At 40.7% G+C, this 16,470-nt stretch overlaps 1 pseudogene; it reads left to right on the top strand.

The window, feature by feature from the left end:
- Positions 1 to 16,470, top strand: part of LOC133763288 (protein SPT2 homolog) — a 109,872-nt pseudogene that overhangs the window by 82,049 nt on the left and 11,353 nt on the right.

Raw genomic sequence — 16,470 nt, 5'->3', positions numbered from 1 at the left:
CCTTCTTCTCAGATATAGAAAAAATGATGCTGAAATTCATATGGAGACACAGAAGACCTCGAATAGCCAAAGCAATCCTGTACAACAAAAACAAAGCCGGAGGCATCACAATACCTGATTTTAGGACATACTACAGGGCAGTTGTTATCAAAACAGCATGGTACTGGTACAGAAACAAATGGATAGACCAATGGAACAGAATAGAAACACCAGAAATCAATCCAAACATCTACAGCCAACTTATATTTGACCAGAGATCCAAATCTAATCCCTGGAATAAGGACAGTCTATTCAATAAATGGTGCTGGGAAAATTGGATTTCCACATGCAGAAGCTTGAAGCAAGACCCATACCTATCACCTTACACAAAAATTCACTCAACATGGATTAAAAACTTAAATCTACGAACTGAAACCATCAAATTATTAGAGAGCATTGGAGAAACCCTGCAAGATATAGGCACAGGCAAAGACTTCCTGGAAAATACTCCAACAGCACAGGCAGTCAAAACCAAAATTAACATTTGGGATTGCATCAAATTGAGAAGTTTCTGCACTTCAAAAGAAACAGTCAGGAAAGTGAAGAGGCAACCAACAGAATGGGAAAAAATATTCGCAAACTATACTACAGATAAAGGATTGATAACCAGAATCTACAAAGAAATCAAGAAAATCCACAACAACAAAACAAACAACCCACTTAAGAGATGGGCCAAGGACCTCAATAGACATTTTTCCAAAGAGGAAATCCAAATGGCCAACAGACACATGAAAAAATGTTCAAGATCACTAGCAATCAGAGAAATGCAAATTAAAACCACAATGAGGTTCCATCTCACCCCGGTGAGAATGGCTCACATTCAGAAATCTACCAACAACAGATGCTGGAGAGGATGTGGGGAAAAAGGGACACTAACCCACTGTTGGTGGGAATGCAAACTGGTTAAGCACTATGGAAGTCTGTCTGGAGATTCCTCAGAAACCTGAACATAACCCTACCATACAACCCAGCCATCCCACTCCTTGGAATTTACCCAAAGGAAATTAATTTGGCAAGTAAAAAAGCCATCTGCACATTAATGTTTATTGCAGCTCAATTCACAATAGCTAAGACCTGGAACCAACCCAAATGCCCATCAACAGTAGACTGGATAAAGAAATTATGGGACATGTACTCCATAGAATACTATACAGCAGTAAGAAACAACGAAACCCAGTCATTTGCAACAAGATGGAGCAATCTGGAAAACATCATGCTGAGTGAATTAAGCCAGTCCCAAAGAGAAAAATATCATTTGTTTTCCCTGATCGGTGACAACTGAGCGCCAAAGGGGAAACCTGCTAAGTGAAATGGACACTATAAGCAACAATGAACTGATCAGCTCCTGTCCTGACTTTAGATATACAATGTAATACTTTATCCTTTTTAGTATTTGTTGTTGTTGTTGTTGTTCTAGTACTATTGGTTGAACTCAGTAATTAACACACAATTATTCTTAGGTGTTTAAATTTTAACTGAAAAGTGATCCCTGTTAAATCTAAGAGTGGAAAAAGAGAGGGAGGAGATGAACAATTTGGAACATGCTCAATCGGTCTGGCCGCAAATGGTGGAGTTAGAAATGTGCCAGGGGATTCCAACACAATTCCATCAAGATGGCATGTACCAATTCCATCGCACTAGTCCAAGTGATCAATTTCAGCTCACAATTGATAGCTCTGATAGGTCTAAGAGTCAAAGAGATCACACAAACAAGACAAGTATCTGCTAATACTAACTGATAGAATCAAAAAGGGAGAGAAAGATCCAACATGGGAAGTGGGATACACAGCAGACTCATAGGATGGCAGATGTCCTAAACAACACTCTGGCCTCAGAATCAGCCCTCAAGGCATTCAGATCTGGCTGAAGAGCCCATGAGAGTATAGCAGGCATGGAAAGCCAAGATATCATGGAAAAAAAAAAAAAAAGACCTAAATGAATGATCTCTGTGAGTGAGATCCCAGTGGAAAGAACGGGGCCATCAAAGAAGGAGGTACCCTTCTCCGAAGGGAGGAGAGAACTTCCACTTTGACTATGACCCTATCGGAATAAGATCGAAGTCAGCGAACTCTAAAGGCTTCCATAGCCCTGGCAACTCATGACTAGAGCCTAGGGAGATTACTGACGCCATGAACAGGAGTGTCAAATTGTTAAGTCAGCAACAGGAGTCACTGTGTACTTACACCCCATGTGGGATCTGTCCCTAATGTGTCGTCTAAAGCCAAGTAATGTTATGACTGGTACTGAAACAGTATTTTTATACTTTGCGTTTCTGTGAGGGCGCAGACTGATGAGGTCTTTGCTAATTATATACTGAATTGATCTACTGTATATAAAGAGAATTGGAAATGAAAAAAAAAAAAAAACAACCTGGTGTTAAAATGGAAATGGCATAGAAAATTAATTAATTTGAAAAAAAATTATGTAGGATCTCTGTCTTTAATGGGCTGTACATTGCTATTTAATGCTATAATTAGTAATCCAATGGTAGTTTTTTCACTCGATGTTGCTTTATGGGCAAAATGTTGAAATCTTTACCTAATATACACTAAACTGATCTTCTGTATACAAAGAGAATTGAAAATGAATCTTTACATGAATGGAAGGGGAAAGGGAGTGGGAAAGGGGAGGGTTGCGGGCGGGAGGGAAGTTATGGGAGGGGGGAAGCCATTGTAACCCATAAGCTATATTTTGGAAATTTATATTCATTAAATAAAAGTTTAATTAGAAATGTCAAAAAAAAAATATAAGAGTGGGAATAAGAGAGGGAGGGGATGTACAATTTGGGACATTTTTAAGCTGACTTGCCCCAAGTGGTGGAGTTAGAAACGTGCCAGGGGATTCCAATACAATCCCATCAAGGTGGCATGTACCAAATCCACCTCACTAGTCCAAGTGATCAATTTCAGGTCACAATGGACCATAATGATAGGTCTAAGAGTCAAAGGGATCACACAAACAAGACTAGTGTCTGCTAATACTAACTGATAGAATCAAAAAGGGAGAGAATGATCCAACATGGGAAGCAGGATACACAGCAGACTCATAGAATGGCAGTTGTCCTAAACAGCACTCTGGCCTCAGAATCAGCACTTAAGGCATTCAGAGCTGGCTGAAGAGCCCATGAGAGTATTGTAGGCATGGAAAGCCAAGACACCATGGAAAAGAAAAAAAAAAAAACCTAAATGAAAGATCTCTGTGAGTGAGATCCCAGGGGAAAGAACGGGCCATCAAAGAAGGAGGTACCTTTCTCTGAAGGGAGGAGAGAACTTCCAGTTTGACTATGCCTTGTTGAAATTAGATCAAAGTCAGCAAGCTCAGGGGGCTTCCATGGCCTTGGCAACTCATGACTAGAGCCTGGGGAGATTGCTGACATCTTAAAGTCAATATGTTAAGTCAACAACAGGAGTCACGGTGCACTTACACCCCATGTAGGATCTCTGTCCTTAATGTGTAGTTCAATGTGAATTAATGATATGACTAGTGCTCAAACAGTATTTGCAATTTGTGTTCTGTGCAGGGGCAAACTGATGAAATCTTTACTTAATATATACTAAACTGATCTTCTGTATATAAAGATAATTGAAAATGAATCTTGATGTGAATGGAATGGGAGAGGTAGCAGGAGATGGGCAGGTTGTGGGTGGGTGGGAAGTTATGTGGGGGAAAAAGCCACTGTAATCCATAAACTGTACTTTGGAAATTTATATCTACTAAATAAAAGTTTAAAAAATTACCTATAAATATTAAGGAGAAATGAATAAAAAAGAAATGGCCTATAATTTCTTGTTCTTGCGAACTTTCCATTTTAGCCTAAGAAGGTGAGCAGATAAAGTAGTCATGATTTGGAAGTTTTTGCTAGTATTTCCAAACTTAATCTACCTTAGGATTTGAATAATTTCTTTATATTTGTTTTCATGTGAGTTTCTTGATATTTGCCATATTTTAGGAATTAGAAATGAGGTTTAATTCTCCAATCCTCACCCACCAAAAGTTAAGTATCTTAATGTATACTGAAGGTCTTTGCCCAAACCTTGGATTCTACTATATTGACTTACATGGTGTATTTTAAGGTTAGTGAATGCAACTTACAGCGTTTGTTTTTTAGTGTTGAAGGAAAGGGGGAGGGGGGAGGAAGAAAGTAGATTTTAAACATACTTGAGGGGCTGGCTATGTGGCACAGTGGGTTAATGCCCTGGCCTTGAATCGCTGGCATCCCATTTGGATGCGGGTTCGAGACCCGGCTGCTCCACTTCAGATCCAGCTCTCTGCTATGGCCTGGGAAAGCAGTAGAAGAAGGCCCAAGCCCTTGGGTCCCTGCATGCAACTTCAAATAAACTTCTCTGACCATTCTGGCCAAAGACTGACCCTGAGTTACTTGCTACCATATTACCCTGTTTAATTTCCTTCATAGAACTATTACCACTTACCTTATACTTTTTTGTGGTGATTAAATTTTAAATACATGTTAAATGGTGAGAACAAAGTCTGACACATAAAAGAATTCTGTAGAATCAGCTATAACCATTTCTGTAATTTGATGCTATCTTATTTATTTACTCCATTAGTGTTCCCCACTTTCACTGTTGTAATTCCAGTGTTTAGGGCACTTCCTAGGATGTGGAAAGTGCTCAATAAATTTTTTATTAAATGAATTAATTTCATTATTTTCTCACTCGTGTTTAAGACATGGTTGAGTGAACTCATACATTCATTTTCAATTGAAATGAAATTTTTATGTGCAAAGCAGTGTGATAGGTGCTGAGGCTATAAGATGAATTAATAAGTGAGTCTTCTTACAGGAGAAAAAAGAAAATTATCACAATAATCAATAGACAATTATGTTACATGTAGTATGGGAAAGGAGAAAGGTAAAAATAGCATATCCAGTAAATTCAGAAATTTCCCTGACACCAACTTCCACATACTTGCTGAAATATCCCAGGAATTTATCTTAATCTCAACCCCCTCTCCTGAGGTTTGGATCTATATGTATCCCATTGTTTGCTGGATATATCCACTCTAGATATCTTAGAGGTACCTCAAAATAAACCCGTCACACTTCCTACCTGATCTGTTCCTTCCTTTCATTTCCTCTCTATAGATGTCCACATACCTATTGTGTCCCTCAATGTAGAAATCCAGGGGTTATTCTTCTGTCTTCTACTTTCTAAGTTCTCCAACATCTAATTGGGCACTAAATCTTCATGTTTGCTCTAACACATGGGATTGCACAAATTTGGCCTGTCATTTTCTTATACATTTCGCTGTACATCCCCTTAAAGTCCAGGAGTTACAGCTTATATGCCATTGTATCCCTGACATCATTTACTACCTGGATTTCAAAACATGAATGAATGAATGGTATTGAAACCTGGAAAAGAGGCTGCTCTCTAAGGGAGTCAGGAAAGACATCTTTGATGAAGAAATACTTGTGCTAGACTTAAATGATCAATAAGCCAGGGTAAGAAATTAAGAGGATATTTAAGGCCTCAAATGGGCTTTTCTAAGGGCAATGAACATCTCAATAGAGCTGGGAACATGAGACACAGCTAAGTGACAGGAGATGAACCTGGAGAAGACAAATGGAATCTTAACCTGAAAGGAAGTGGAGACCCCATCAAGTGGACACCAACTTAATTGTAAAAGCAACATAGAATTATTAAATTAATATAGACAGAAAGCACCATGAGGCTTGTTTTGTGTAGAGATCATTCTGCCAAATAGCAGTAAGATGAACCTGAGGCACCAGCAGTGCAAATGGGGCTCAATTCCAGAAGTAATTTTTAAGTCTTAATGATTTCATTACTTGAAAGTAATAGGAACAGAGGTGGGAGGGAAGGAGAGAGAACAAGAGCAAAAGCGAGAGCAAGAGAGAGAGAAAGTTTTTGCATCAGCTGTTTTATTCCCTAAATTTCAACACCAGCCAAGACTGGGCCAAGCCAAAGCTAGGAGCCAGAAACTCCGAGTCTCCCATGCGGGTGGCAATAACCCAAGTACTTAGGCCATTATCATCTGTTATTTCATGCACATTAGGAGGAAACTGAATCAGAAGCAGAGGTGGGACTCAATTTCAGGAACTCTGATACAGCAATGCACTCATCCCATATGACAGCTTAACCCACTGCACCACAATGTCTACTCCCCAAAAGTATTTTCAAAGTAGTATCAACAGTGCTTGGTGATGTGAGCAACTATGTTGGCAAAAAACTGGGTACCTCAATGTTAACCTGGTGATATTTATTTAAATATTTTTGTTGTTTCTTAAGAAAAATATCATACTAAAACTGAAAAGACACAAACAACCCCATATCAATCCAACAAAATACTCAGAGGAACAATTTTAGTTATAGTGTTTGGGTTTATTCCAGACAAAATTATGTGCAGTCCCAGAGGGCCCCAGAAGCCGGATGTCCTCTAAGTACATAGCAGATAGCATTAGCTTTGGTAGGATCATAGGTCAGGAAAAATAGGAAAAAAATGTCTAAACAACAACTAAAACAACCAAATATCAAGCACTGGAGAATTGCTTAAATGATATCAGTGGAAAAAACAAAAATTGAGGCTACAGAGAAATCAATAGTACATTTTAAAATCATACAAAGTTAAAAAATGATCTAAGATAATCTACCACAAAATTAGCAAAGACTGTAATTTCTTGCTGGGAATGAGGGATCAGGAATGTTTCTTAAAGTAACATTGGAGTTAGACTTTAAAGTGTGTACTAATTTAATCTGCAGAGTTGAAAATAAGTCATCTTCAGAAAATGTGAACAAAGACAGAGGTACAGAAATCTGGAGACATTAAAGTAAAAGCTAGAGATTTCCAGTCTGATTGGCCCATTGGGTACATAAATCCCAACAAGGGAAATGACCATGGAAAGTGTAGCACAGAGCCAGGTCATGATGAAGCCTGGAATGTCACACTAAGTAATCTGAATTTCAGGGACCCACTTGAGTCACTTCAGGAAGAATAACCTAGAAAGGAAAGGTAAGTGTATTGGGCGGTCAATGGTAGGAGAAAGCTAAATAATTTCTGAGTAGGAGTTAGGGTAGGGGCAGTGGGAACAGATAAATGAAAAACTTTTGAGGTAGGAAAAAAAAAGAAATAAGTAGGTGTGGTTCAATAAGACTGGAATTGTATAAGATTAGGAAAGGAACATAATACAACTTGAAGCTAAATAGCAGTTAGATTGTACCAAGGTTAGGAACAGTTTTACTTGTAGGTTGGTATTTTGGGTAACACCAATTAGACCAGTTTTTCTGCTGAATCTCATCTGTTGCACCTGCAGCAACTAACTGCCCTAACAAATAAGAAAGTAGTTAGCTAGAGACTGAAGACGATCTAGCATAGACAATAGAAAATGGAAGGTTTTGCAGGAATGGAAAGATCTCAGGTCCTTTTTATGATGTTGTCATTGGATCACTGAGTTAACCAACCGTGGGACTTTGGGATATATACTAAAATGTTATAATACATTTTCCTTGATATTAGTAAAAACTCAGGATTTCTGATCTTTTGTTGTTTTTAGTGATGTCAGAGCAAGAGTAGAGAAATTAGATGGTGATGCCCAGAATCAGAGATTTGCAGAGCAAGTAAAATAGGATGTGGGAACCAGAATATGGAAGCCATGGAGCTAATGAGAACTTAGTTTAAATGGCAGACCAAAAGGTCCAAGTGGGAAGGGAGACAGATGAGGTGAATGTGGCTTGTTGAGGCGAAGTTGGAGCAAGGGACTGGCAGAGAATAAAGCCAAGAACCAGTAGGAAAGAAGACTGAGAAGAGATAGAACCATAACTCAGTATCATTCTAAAAGAGCACTTCAGATGGGGGGCAGTTTCAGATGTGAGCAAGTCTGGAGTGTAAAAGGAAAAAGAGTGTTATAGAAACAAAGTTTCTTATGGTTCAGAGGTCAAAGGTCTTTGAGGCCAGGGATTAGAATATCAATCCTGAAGATCACTGAGGAGAAAGAGGGATTCAACAATTGAGGACTCTTATAGAGGTAAGAAGCGAGCAGCAGATGTGGGTGGAATACAAGATGTGAAGATGTGGTATGCAAGGAAAGAGTGAAGTACAGAACACAAGTTCTTGAGAAACAATGCACAAACAACAGCTGGATGTGATGGTGGGAAGCAGGAAATTTGCTGGCCCCTGCTCCTCACTCAGACCAGAGAAAGTTGAAAGAAGTGACCAACAGTGATAAATTTGGCTCAAAATCTTAGAGTTAAGCAAAATTAAGCTTTGGCAAAAATACAGGGAAATTTTAATAGGAAAGTTAAATAAAGTGAGGTTTCTGTGACTAACAGAATAGCAGAATGTAGTGGGCAGATATGGCTAGAAAATGGTAGGTAAGGTTGGGGAGGATAGGGCTGAAATTTATAGACAGAAGACAGAAGCTTCAAAGGGCTGAGGTATGGGGCTTGAATACCAAAGGGAACCATTTTTTAAAAGATAAATTTACAGCCGGCGCCGCAGCTCACTTGGCTAATCCTCCGCTTGCAGCACCGGCACACCGGGTCTAGTCCCGGTCGGGGCACCGGTTCTGTCTCAGTTGCTCCTCTTCCAGTCCAGCTCTCTGCTGTGGCCCAGGAGTGCAGTGGAGGATGGCCCAAGTGCTTGGGCCCTGCACCCGCATGGGAGACCAGGAGGAAGCACCTGGCTCCCGGCTTCAGATCGGTGTAGCACACTGGCCACTGGCCATGGCGGCCATTTGGGGGGTGAACCAAAGGAAGGAAGACCTTTCTCTCTGTCTCTCTCTCTCTAACTCTGCCTGTCAAAAAAAAAAAAAAAAAGATAAATTTACTCACAGATGGTAGGCAATTGGATATCTGGCTGGAAAGACACAAAGAGTAAGACAGGAAAAAGCAGGGCTGGGAGATAAGGAGAATTTGGGTAGTTAAACAGCCTGGAAGGATAAAAATTACAAATGAATTTGGAAGCAAGCAAACCTAGATCTGAGTCCTGACTGCCATTTACTAGCCATGTGACCTTCATCTTTTGTTTCCTTGTCATTAAAATAAAAAAAAAAACCTACCTTGTAGGAGTTTTAATAAAAATTTGGATGTAGGCCGGCGCCGTGGCTCAACAGGTTAATCCTCCGCCTTGCGGCGCCAGCACACCGGATTCTAGTCCCGGTCGGGCGCCGGATTCTGTCCCGGTTGCCCCTCTTCCAGGCCAGCTCTCTGCTGTGGCCAGGGAGTGCAGTGGAGGATGGCCCAAGTCCTTGAGCCCTGCACCCCATGGGAGACCAGGAGAAGCACCTGGCTCCTGCCATCGGATCAGCGCGGTGCGCCGGCCGCAGCGCGCTACCGCGGCGGCCATTGGAGGGTGAACCAACAGCAAAAAGGAAGACCTTTCTCTCTGTCTCTCTCTCATTGTCCACTCTGCCTGTCAAAAAAAAAAAAAAAAAGTCTCCTCAAAAAAATTTGGATGTAATAAATGCAAAACAGTTGGCAGTGTAACAGGTATCCAATGGACATTCAACAACATGAAGCATTGCTCTATTAGCACAGCTAGCATCTCAGCTTCTAGGCCTGCCAATGCAAACAGTTCAGATGAGGGGGAGTAGTGGAATATGAATTTTCCCAACGGCATTCTTCCCAGGGCATACAACACTATTAGCATTGAAAATTAGTGACAATTCTGAATTAAATTCCACTAATTCAGCAGCCCTGAGCCTCAGGAGACCTGAAGAGGAACTTCACATATATGGCTATCAAGACAAACTTTGTGCTTTGCATTTTTTAATTCAGTACTTGCAAATTAGCTATAATTATAAGATAAAAAGTGATGTGGTTGTTCTAGTAGCTTGATAATCAACCACTACAAAACGTCTAAATAAATAGTAAGTAATAATTATCATATCATTCAGAAAGAAGATTTTTTTTCTTGACTAAGAGTAGCACAGGCTCAAGATAAATTATGGGACTGATATAAGTTTTTATTTATCTTTTCACAAATCACAGCAGGTCCATGCCAATGATCCCCAAATTTAAATCCCCAGCCTAGGACTCCCTACTGAGATTCAAGTGGCTCTCTGGCATCTCTCACTTTAATATTTTACAGCTCAAATTTAACATGATAAAACCAGACTGAACTCTTGACAAGTCTTCAAACCAGGTCCTTCCCAGATCTCCCTCTCTGCTATAAACAGTACCACCATCCACCCAGTTATTCAAAGTCAAATGTGGATATTATTTGACTCATACATTTTCTTATTCCCCTCCAAGCATCCATCACCAAGTCCTGTGAGTTCTACTCTAAAATGTGTCCCATGACATTTCTCTCCTTCTCAGTTGCTACTCATCTGAGTCACCATCAACTCTCACGTGGGTTACTGGATTGCTAACTGTTCTTCCTATTCCATCACAATCTATTCTCCACTGGGCAACCAGAAGAATCATGAAAAGTGCAAATCAGATTGTATTATTCTCTTGTTTAATCTTTCCAATGGTTAGTTGCTCTTAATAATAAAATCCAAGCTTTTTCCCAAGTCTGCAACATCTACCAGAACTTATACCTGCCTACCTCTCTGATATCAATTCCTGTCATCCTCCCCCTCACTTATGCACTCTGGATAAACTGGCCTCTGTCTATTCTGAGAACATGTGAAGTCCATCCCCATCTTTCCCTTACTAGCCCTTCACCTGGAATATTCTGACCCAAGGGATTTTTACCTCTGGGTTCTTATTTTCACAAACAGAAATCACCTACTCAGCAAAGCTGTCCCAACCTAGTACTACTAAATGTTATGTAGAAAGCACTCAATAAGGACGGTGCCACGGCTCACTAGGCTAATCCTCCGCTTGCAGCGCCGGCACCCTGGGTTCTAGTCCTGGTTGGGGTGCTGGGTTCTGTTCCGGTTGCTCCTCTTCCAGTCCAGCTCTCTGCTGTGGCCTGGGAAGGCTGTGAAGGATGGCCTAAGTGCTTGGGCCCTGCACCCGCATGGGAGACCAGGAGGAAGCACCTGGCTCCTGGCTAGCGGCCATTTGGGGGGTGAACCAACGGAAGGAAAACCTTTCTCTCTGTCTCTCTCTCTCTCTCTCTCTCTCTCTCACTGTCTAACTCTGCCTGTCAAAAAAAAAAAAAAAAGAAAAGAAAAGAAAAAAAAATCACTAATAAATGTAGAAGTAATGAATAAACCAAACACAATCATTGTTCTATTATAGTATGGTAAACACATCAGGCAGGCTTAAAGTATTATTTATTTGGGACAGTCAGGTCTTAAGGTGACCTCAAATTTACCCGCAACTCAAACATTGCTCAGACATCTGCTCCCACCAGCTTCCAAGAAAATGAGAAAACTTGGATGTGAGACAACCTAGAGTGACATGCACTGGTATGTTTCTACAGTTTCACAGTTTATATTTGTGAAAAAGCCTCTTTTAAAAAAAAAAGACTATTTATTTGAAAGGCAGAATTACAGAGAGGCAGAGGCTGAGAGAGAGGGGAGAGGGAAAGAGAAAGGGAGAGAGAGAAAAAGAGAGAGAATTCCATCTGCTGGTTCATTCCCTAAATGGCTGCCAGCCAGGAGCCAGAAGCTTCTTCTGGGTCTAACCATGTGGGTGCAGGGGCCCAAGCACTTGGCTCATCTTATCCTACTTTCCCAGGCCATAGCACAAAGCTGGATCAGAAATGGAGCAGCTAGGACTTGAACCGGAATCCAAATGGGATGCTGGCACTGCAGGTGTTGGCTTTACCTACTAAGCCATAGCGCCAGCCTCTAGAAGCCTCTTCCAAGCAGCTGGGACTCACCTGACAAAGACCTCAGTTAAAAAACCTGAGCAGACATCTTGCTTCAGTCTGGCAGAGTCAGCAGCAGCAAGACAGCTCCAAAAAGACTTGAGGGCAAGAGAAGCTAACCCCTGCAACACAGGGAGTATTGCTACAACTCCTGCTCTCTGCAGCAATCTCACAGATCCAGTCACAACCCTGACTCAGCTAAATTCTGCATGTCAATCACCCGTGTGATTTACTTCAATATGTACAGAGAACTTTAAAGGTTCTCTAGGGAAATCATAGTCCTAGGCAAAGCTGTGGAGTCACTCATAATGCTTTTCACACCATAAAGAAAAGCAGATCTTGATTTTTTTTTAATTTTTTTTTACTTTAATAAACAAGCCTAGGGGCAGGTATTTGGCACAATGATTTAGTGGCCACTTGGGATGCTCGCACTCCATGTCAGAATCCTAGCTACTCTGCTTCTGACCCAGCTTCCTCGTAACATGCATGTTGGGAGACAGCTGATGACTCAAGTGCTTGGATTCCTGCCACCCATATACACTGAGTTCTGGACTCTTGGCTTTGGCCTGACCCAGAACTGACTTTTGTGTGGATTTGAGGAGTCAACCAGTAGACGGAAAATTTTCTCTTTCTCTCTGTCACCTTGCCTTTGAAATAAAATGAAAATAAATATACAAAAATTTTTAAATAATAAAAAACAAAATCTAGGAGAGGCCAGTTTTTTTTTTTCTTTTTTTAACTTTTATTTAATGAATATAAATTTCCAGTATACAGCTTATGGATTACAATGGCTTCCCCTTCCCATAATTTCCCTCCCACCCGCAACCCTCCCCTCTCCCGCTCCCTCTCCCCTTCCATTCACATTAAGATTCATTTTCAATTCTCTCCATATACAGAAGATCAATTTAGTATACATTAAGTAAAGATTTCAACAGTTTGCACCCACACAGAAACACAAAGTAAAACATACCGTTTGAGTACTAGTTATAGCATTAAATCAAAATGTACAGTACATTAAGGACAGAGATCCCACATCAGGAGCAAGCGCACAGTGGCTCCCGTTGTTGACCCAACAAATTGACACTCTAGTTCATGGCACCAGCAACCACCCTAGGCTGTCGTCATGAGTTGAGAGGCCAGTTTTTATAATCCAAACCCTCCAGATTACACAAATGTGGAAAATCAAATATCATAAGATGCCCAGCAATTTGGAATGCTTTGGAGTAAATATTACCTTATCTTTTGCACATTGTTAAAGTGCAACTGATGATAAAGAAAAGTGCACTGATGATAAAGGACAATTCCTTTGCTTTGCTTTGTTCTTGCTCAGAGTTGCAGGAAAATTAGCTTTAGGAGCATGTCTTCTGTGAGGCAGTCAGACCTATAATTGGATTCAAGAAGTTCATACTCCTTGGGGTTGGAGAAAGTCCTGTTCTCATCTCACATGTTATTCTTTGTTTTTCCATTCTTCTTGTTGCATGTAATTTTTTGAGGTAGAATGTCTTCATATTGAATTTATCTTGGAAAGATTTTCCAAAAAATTAGACTCCCAACTTTTCCAAAGACTGCAAAACAAACTCTATACTTGCCTTTCTTGGACAAAACTTGGCAGCCTGCCTCAAAAACACATTACTCAGCATGTGCTCTTGTGGCAAAATTCTCAAATCCTTCATAATCTTACAAAAGATTTTTCTAACTGAAGTAAGGTCTACTTTCAGATATGATCCTCCCATGATCTGAACCAATTTCCCTTAGTCAGAAAATCAACTGCTAACTAACTTAGGCAGCAGGCTACCAGCCCTGCAAATAAGTACATTTAAAATAGTCTCTAAAAAGTGGAATAATTGTGACTTAGCTATTTCTAATCATTTTTCTTTTTCTATTTATAATAATTTGACAGTTTTATTGAAAATCATCTCTATCTGTGTTCAATAGAATGCAAGCAATATGGAGAACTTGATATGGTTTTTTTTTGGTTTTTTTTTGTTGTTTTTTTTTTTTTTTTTGGAAGACAGAAGACTATCAGAGAGAAAGAGGCTGAGAGAGGGGGAGAGGGAGAGAGAGAGAGATCTTCCATCTGTTGGTTCACTCCCCAAAAGACTACAATATCCAAGGCTTGGCCAGGTCAAGTCCAGGAGCCAGGAATTTCTTCCAGGTCTCAAAATGGGAGGCAGGGACTCAAATATTTGGGCCATCTCCTGCTGCTCTGCCAGGCACGTTCGCAGGAAGCTGGATCAGAAGTAGAGCATCTGGAACTCAAATTGGCAATCAAATATGGGATGCCAGCATCACAAGCAGCAGATGAACCCAATGTGTCACAATGACAGCCCACGGATGGGTTCTTAAACTTTGTCCTCATGTTATTCTTAAATGCAAAAGTCCTAGATCAGATTATTTACTGAGTATACTAAGACACATGTTCATTTAGGAAAAAAAATTGAAAATCTTTAAGAAAGTTAAAATCACCTGAAATTCAGCCACCAGAGAGAAAATTACTATGACATTTTAGTAACAACCTTGTCCTGCACTTTTCTACCCACATTATATAATATGTGATTTTATGCAAATGAACTAGTATGTAAGTTGGCTTGTGGCCCCATTCTTGCTAATTGTGTAGTTTTTGATGGTGCTGTCTATCTCCCTATTCCCATGTCACCTCCCCTTCTCTTCCTTAGCCAATGGAAGCACCTAGAATGTATCCCTCCATGGCTCTCACTGGGTTCCTACAACCTTATGCCAACAGTTAATATTGACTGTTTACATGTTTTCCAGCACCTTGTGTTTCATGGTTCCCCCACCCTTAACTTTGTAAAAATGTGTTGGTCCTTTCAAGGCTCCTCTCACTACCTATTTTTCCTTTCTGTCTCAGTCATCTTGAAATTGAAAGCACTGCTTCCTTACAAGTGGGGTCCCACAGCTGATGTAACAAAAGGAGCTCATGACTGTTCCATTTCTTTGTTTCCTTTTGATTCAAAGCATAAGGCCTCATACAAAGGGCAAGTCAATTTAATAAAGAGCATATGTGGTGAATATCATAAAATAAAGTTCACAAATATGACTGAACATGCAGGGTAGTTATTTTTACAAAGATAAGAAAATGCCACCCTTAAGAAGTGACCTTGCTAAAAATTTTATAAGAACAAGTATTTAATGAGTATAAACCCTGAAATTTTTCAGTGTATCACACTTTTAAAGTATTCATATAACATAAGCAAAATGTAACATTCCATTTTCTGATGGTTTAAAAAGATTTGAGTTATTATTGTTTAGCTAAAGTAGCCAAAAGAAAAAACAGTTAAACACAAAATACAAATAAACTTCATGTTGAGGACTTTTTTTTAAAGATTTACTTATGGGGCCAGTGCTGTGGCATGGCAGGTAAAGATGTCACCAGCAGTGCCAGCATCCTATATGGGCACTGGTTTGAGTCGGACTACTCCACTTCTGATCCAGCTCTCTGCTATGGACTAGGAAAGTAGTAGAAGATAGCCCAAGTCCTTGGGACCCTGTACCTGTGTGGGAGACCTAGAAGAAGCTACTGGCTCCTGACTCCTGACATTGGATTGGCCCAGCTCCGGCTGTTGCAGCCACGCGAGAAGTGAACCAGCGAATGGAAGATCTCACTCTCTCTCTCTCTGCCTCTGCCTTTTTTGTAACTCTGCCCTTCAAATAAATAAATAAATCTTTTAAAAAAGAAAAGATTTATTTATCTGGGGGCTGGCGTTGTGGTGCAGCAGGTTAAGCTGCTGTCTACAGGGCTGGCATCCCATATGGGCTCCGTGTCAAGTACTATCTGCTTCACTTCTGGTCCAGCTCCCTGCTAATGGACTGAGAAAGTAACAGAAGATCACTAAAGTGCCTCGGGTCCTGCACCTTTGTGGGAGACCCAGATGAAGCTCCTGGCTGCTGGCTCCGGCCTGACCTAGCCCTGGTCCTTGTGGCCATTTGTGAAGTGAACCAGCAGATGGAAGATCTCCTCTCTCCCCTCTCTCCCTTCTCCCTTCTCCCCCTCACCTCTCTCCTCTCTCATCTCTCCTCTCTCCTCTTTCTCTCTCTGTCTCTCTCTCTCTCTCTGGCTCTCTCTCCCTCCCTCCCTCCCTCCCTCTCCTACTGTAACTCTGACTTTGAAAAATTAAATCTTTTTAGAAAGAGATTTATTTATTTGAAAATCAAAGTGACAATGAGGGAGGGAGCAAGGGAGAGAGAGAAAAAAAGGGAGAGAGAGAGGGAGGTGGGAAGAGAGAGAGAGAGAAAGAGAACTTTCATCTTATGGGCCAGGCTGAAGCCAGAAGCCTGAAACTCAACCCAGGTCCCTGACGTGGGTGGCAGGAACCAGGTACTTGAGCCATCATCTGCCACTTCCCAGGTGCATCGGCAGGAAGCAGGATCGGAAGCACAGAGTAACTGGACTGAACCAGGTGGGAGGCCTATCCAGCTGTACCACAATGCCCAACCCCTGCATATTTTTAATGTTAAACTCAATATGAATGGAAACATACTTTGTGCATTTAATTTACACTTATTTAACATATATCATATCCAAGGCACTAGCGGATGTTGTGGGAAAACTAGGATGAAATCAACAGAGCCCATATCTTCAATAAGCCTATAATTCAATGCAGCATGTCAAACAGAAAGACAGGGAGCCATATGTAAATTTTTAAAAGTAAAAGGAAGTAGGTGAAATTA

The sequence above is a fragment of the Lepus europaeus genome, chromosome 1 (genome assembly GCF_033115175.1).
Source record: "Lepus europaeus isolate LE1 chromosome 1, mLepTim1.pri, whole genome shotgun sequence".
In the NCBI taxonomy this organism is placed as follows: domain Eukaryota; kingdom Metazoa; phylum Chordata; class Mammalia; order Lagomorpha; family Leporidae; genus Lepus; species Lepus europaeus.
Note: the sequence above shows the minus strand (reverse complement) of the source record. Positions and strands in the feature narration are given on the sequence as shown.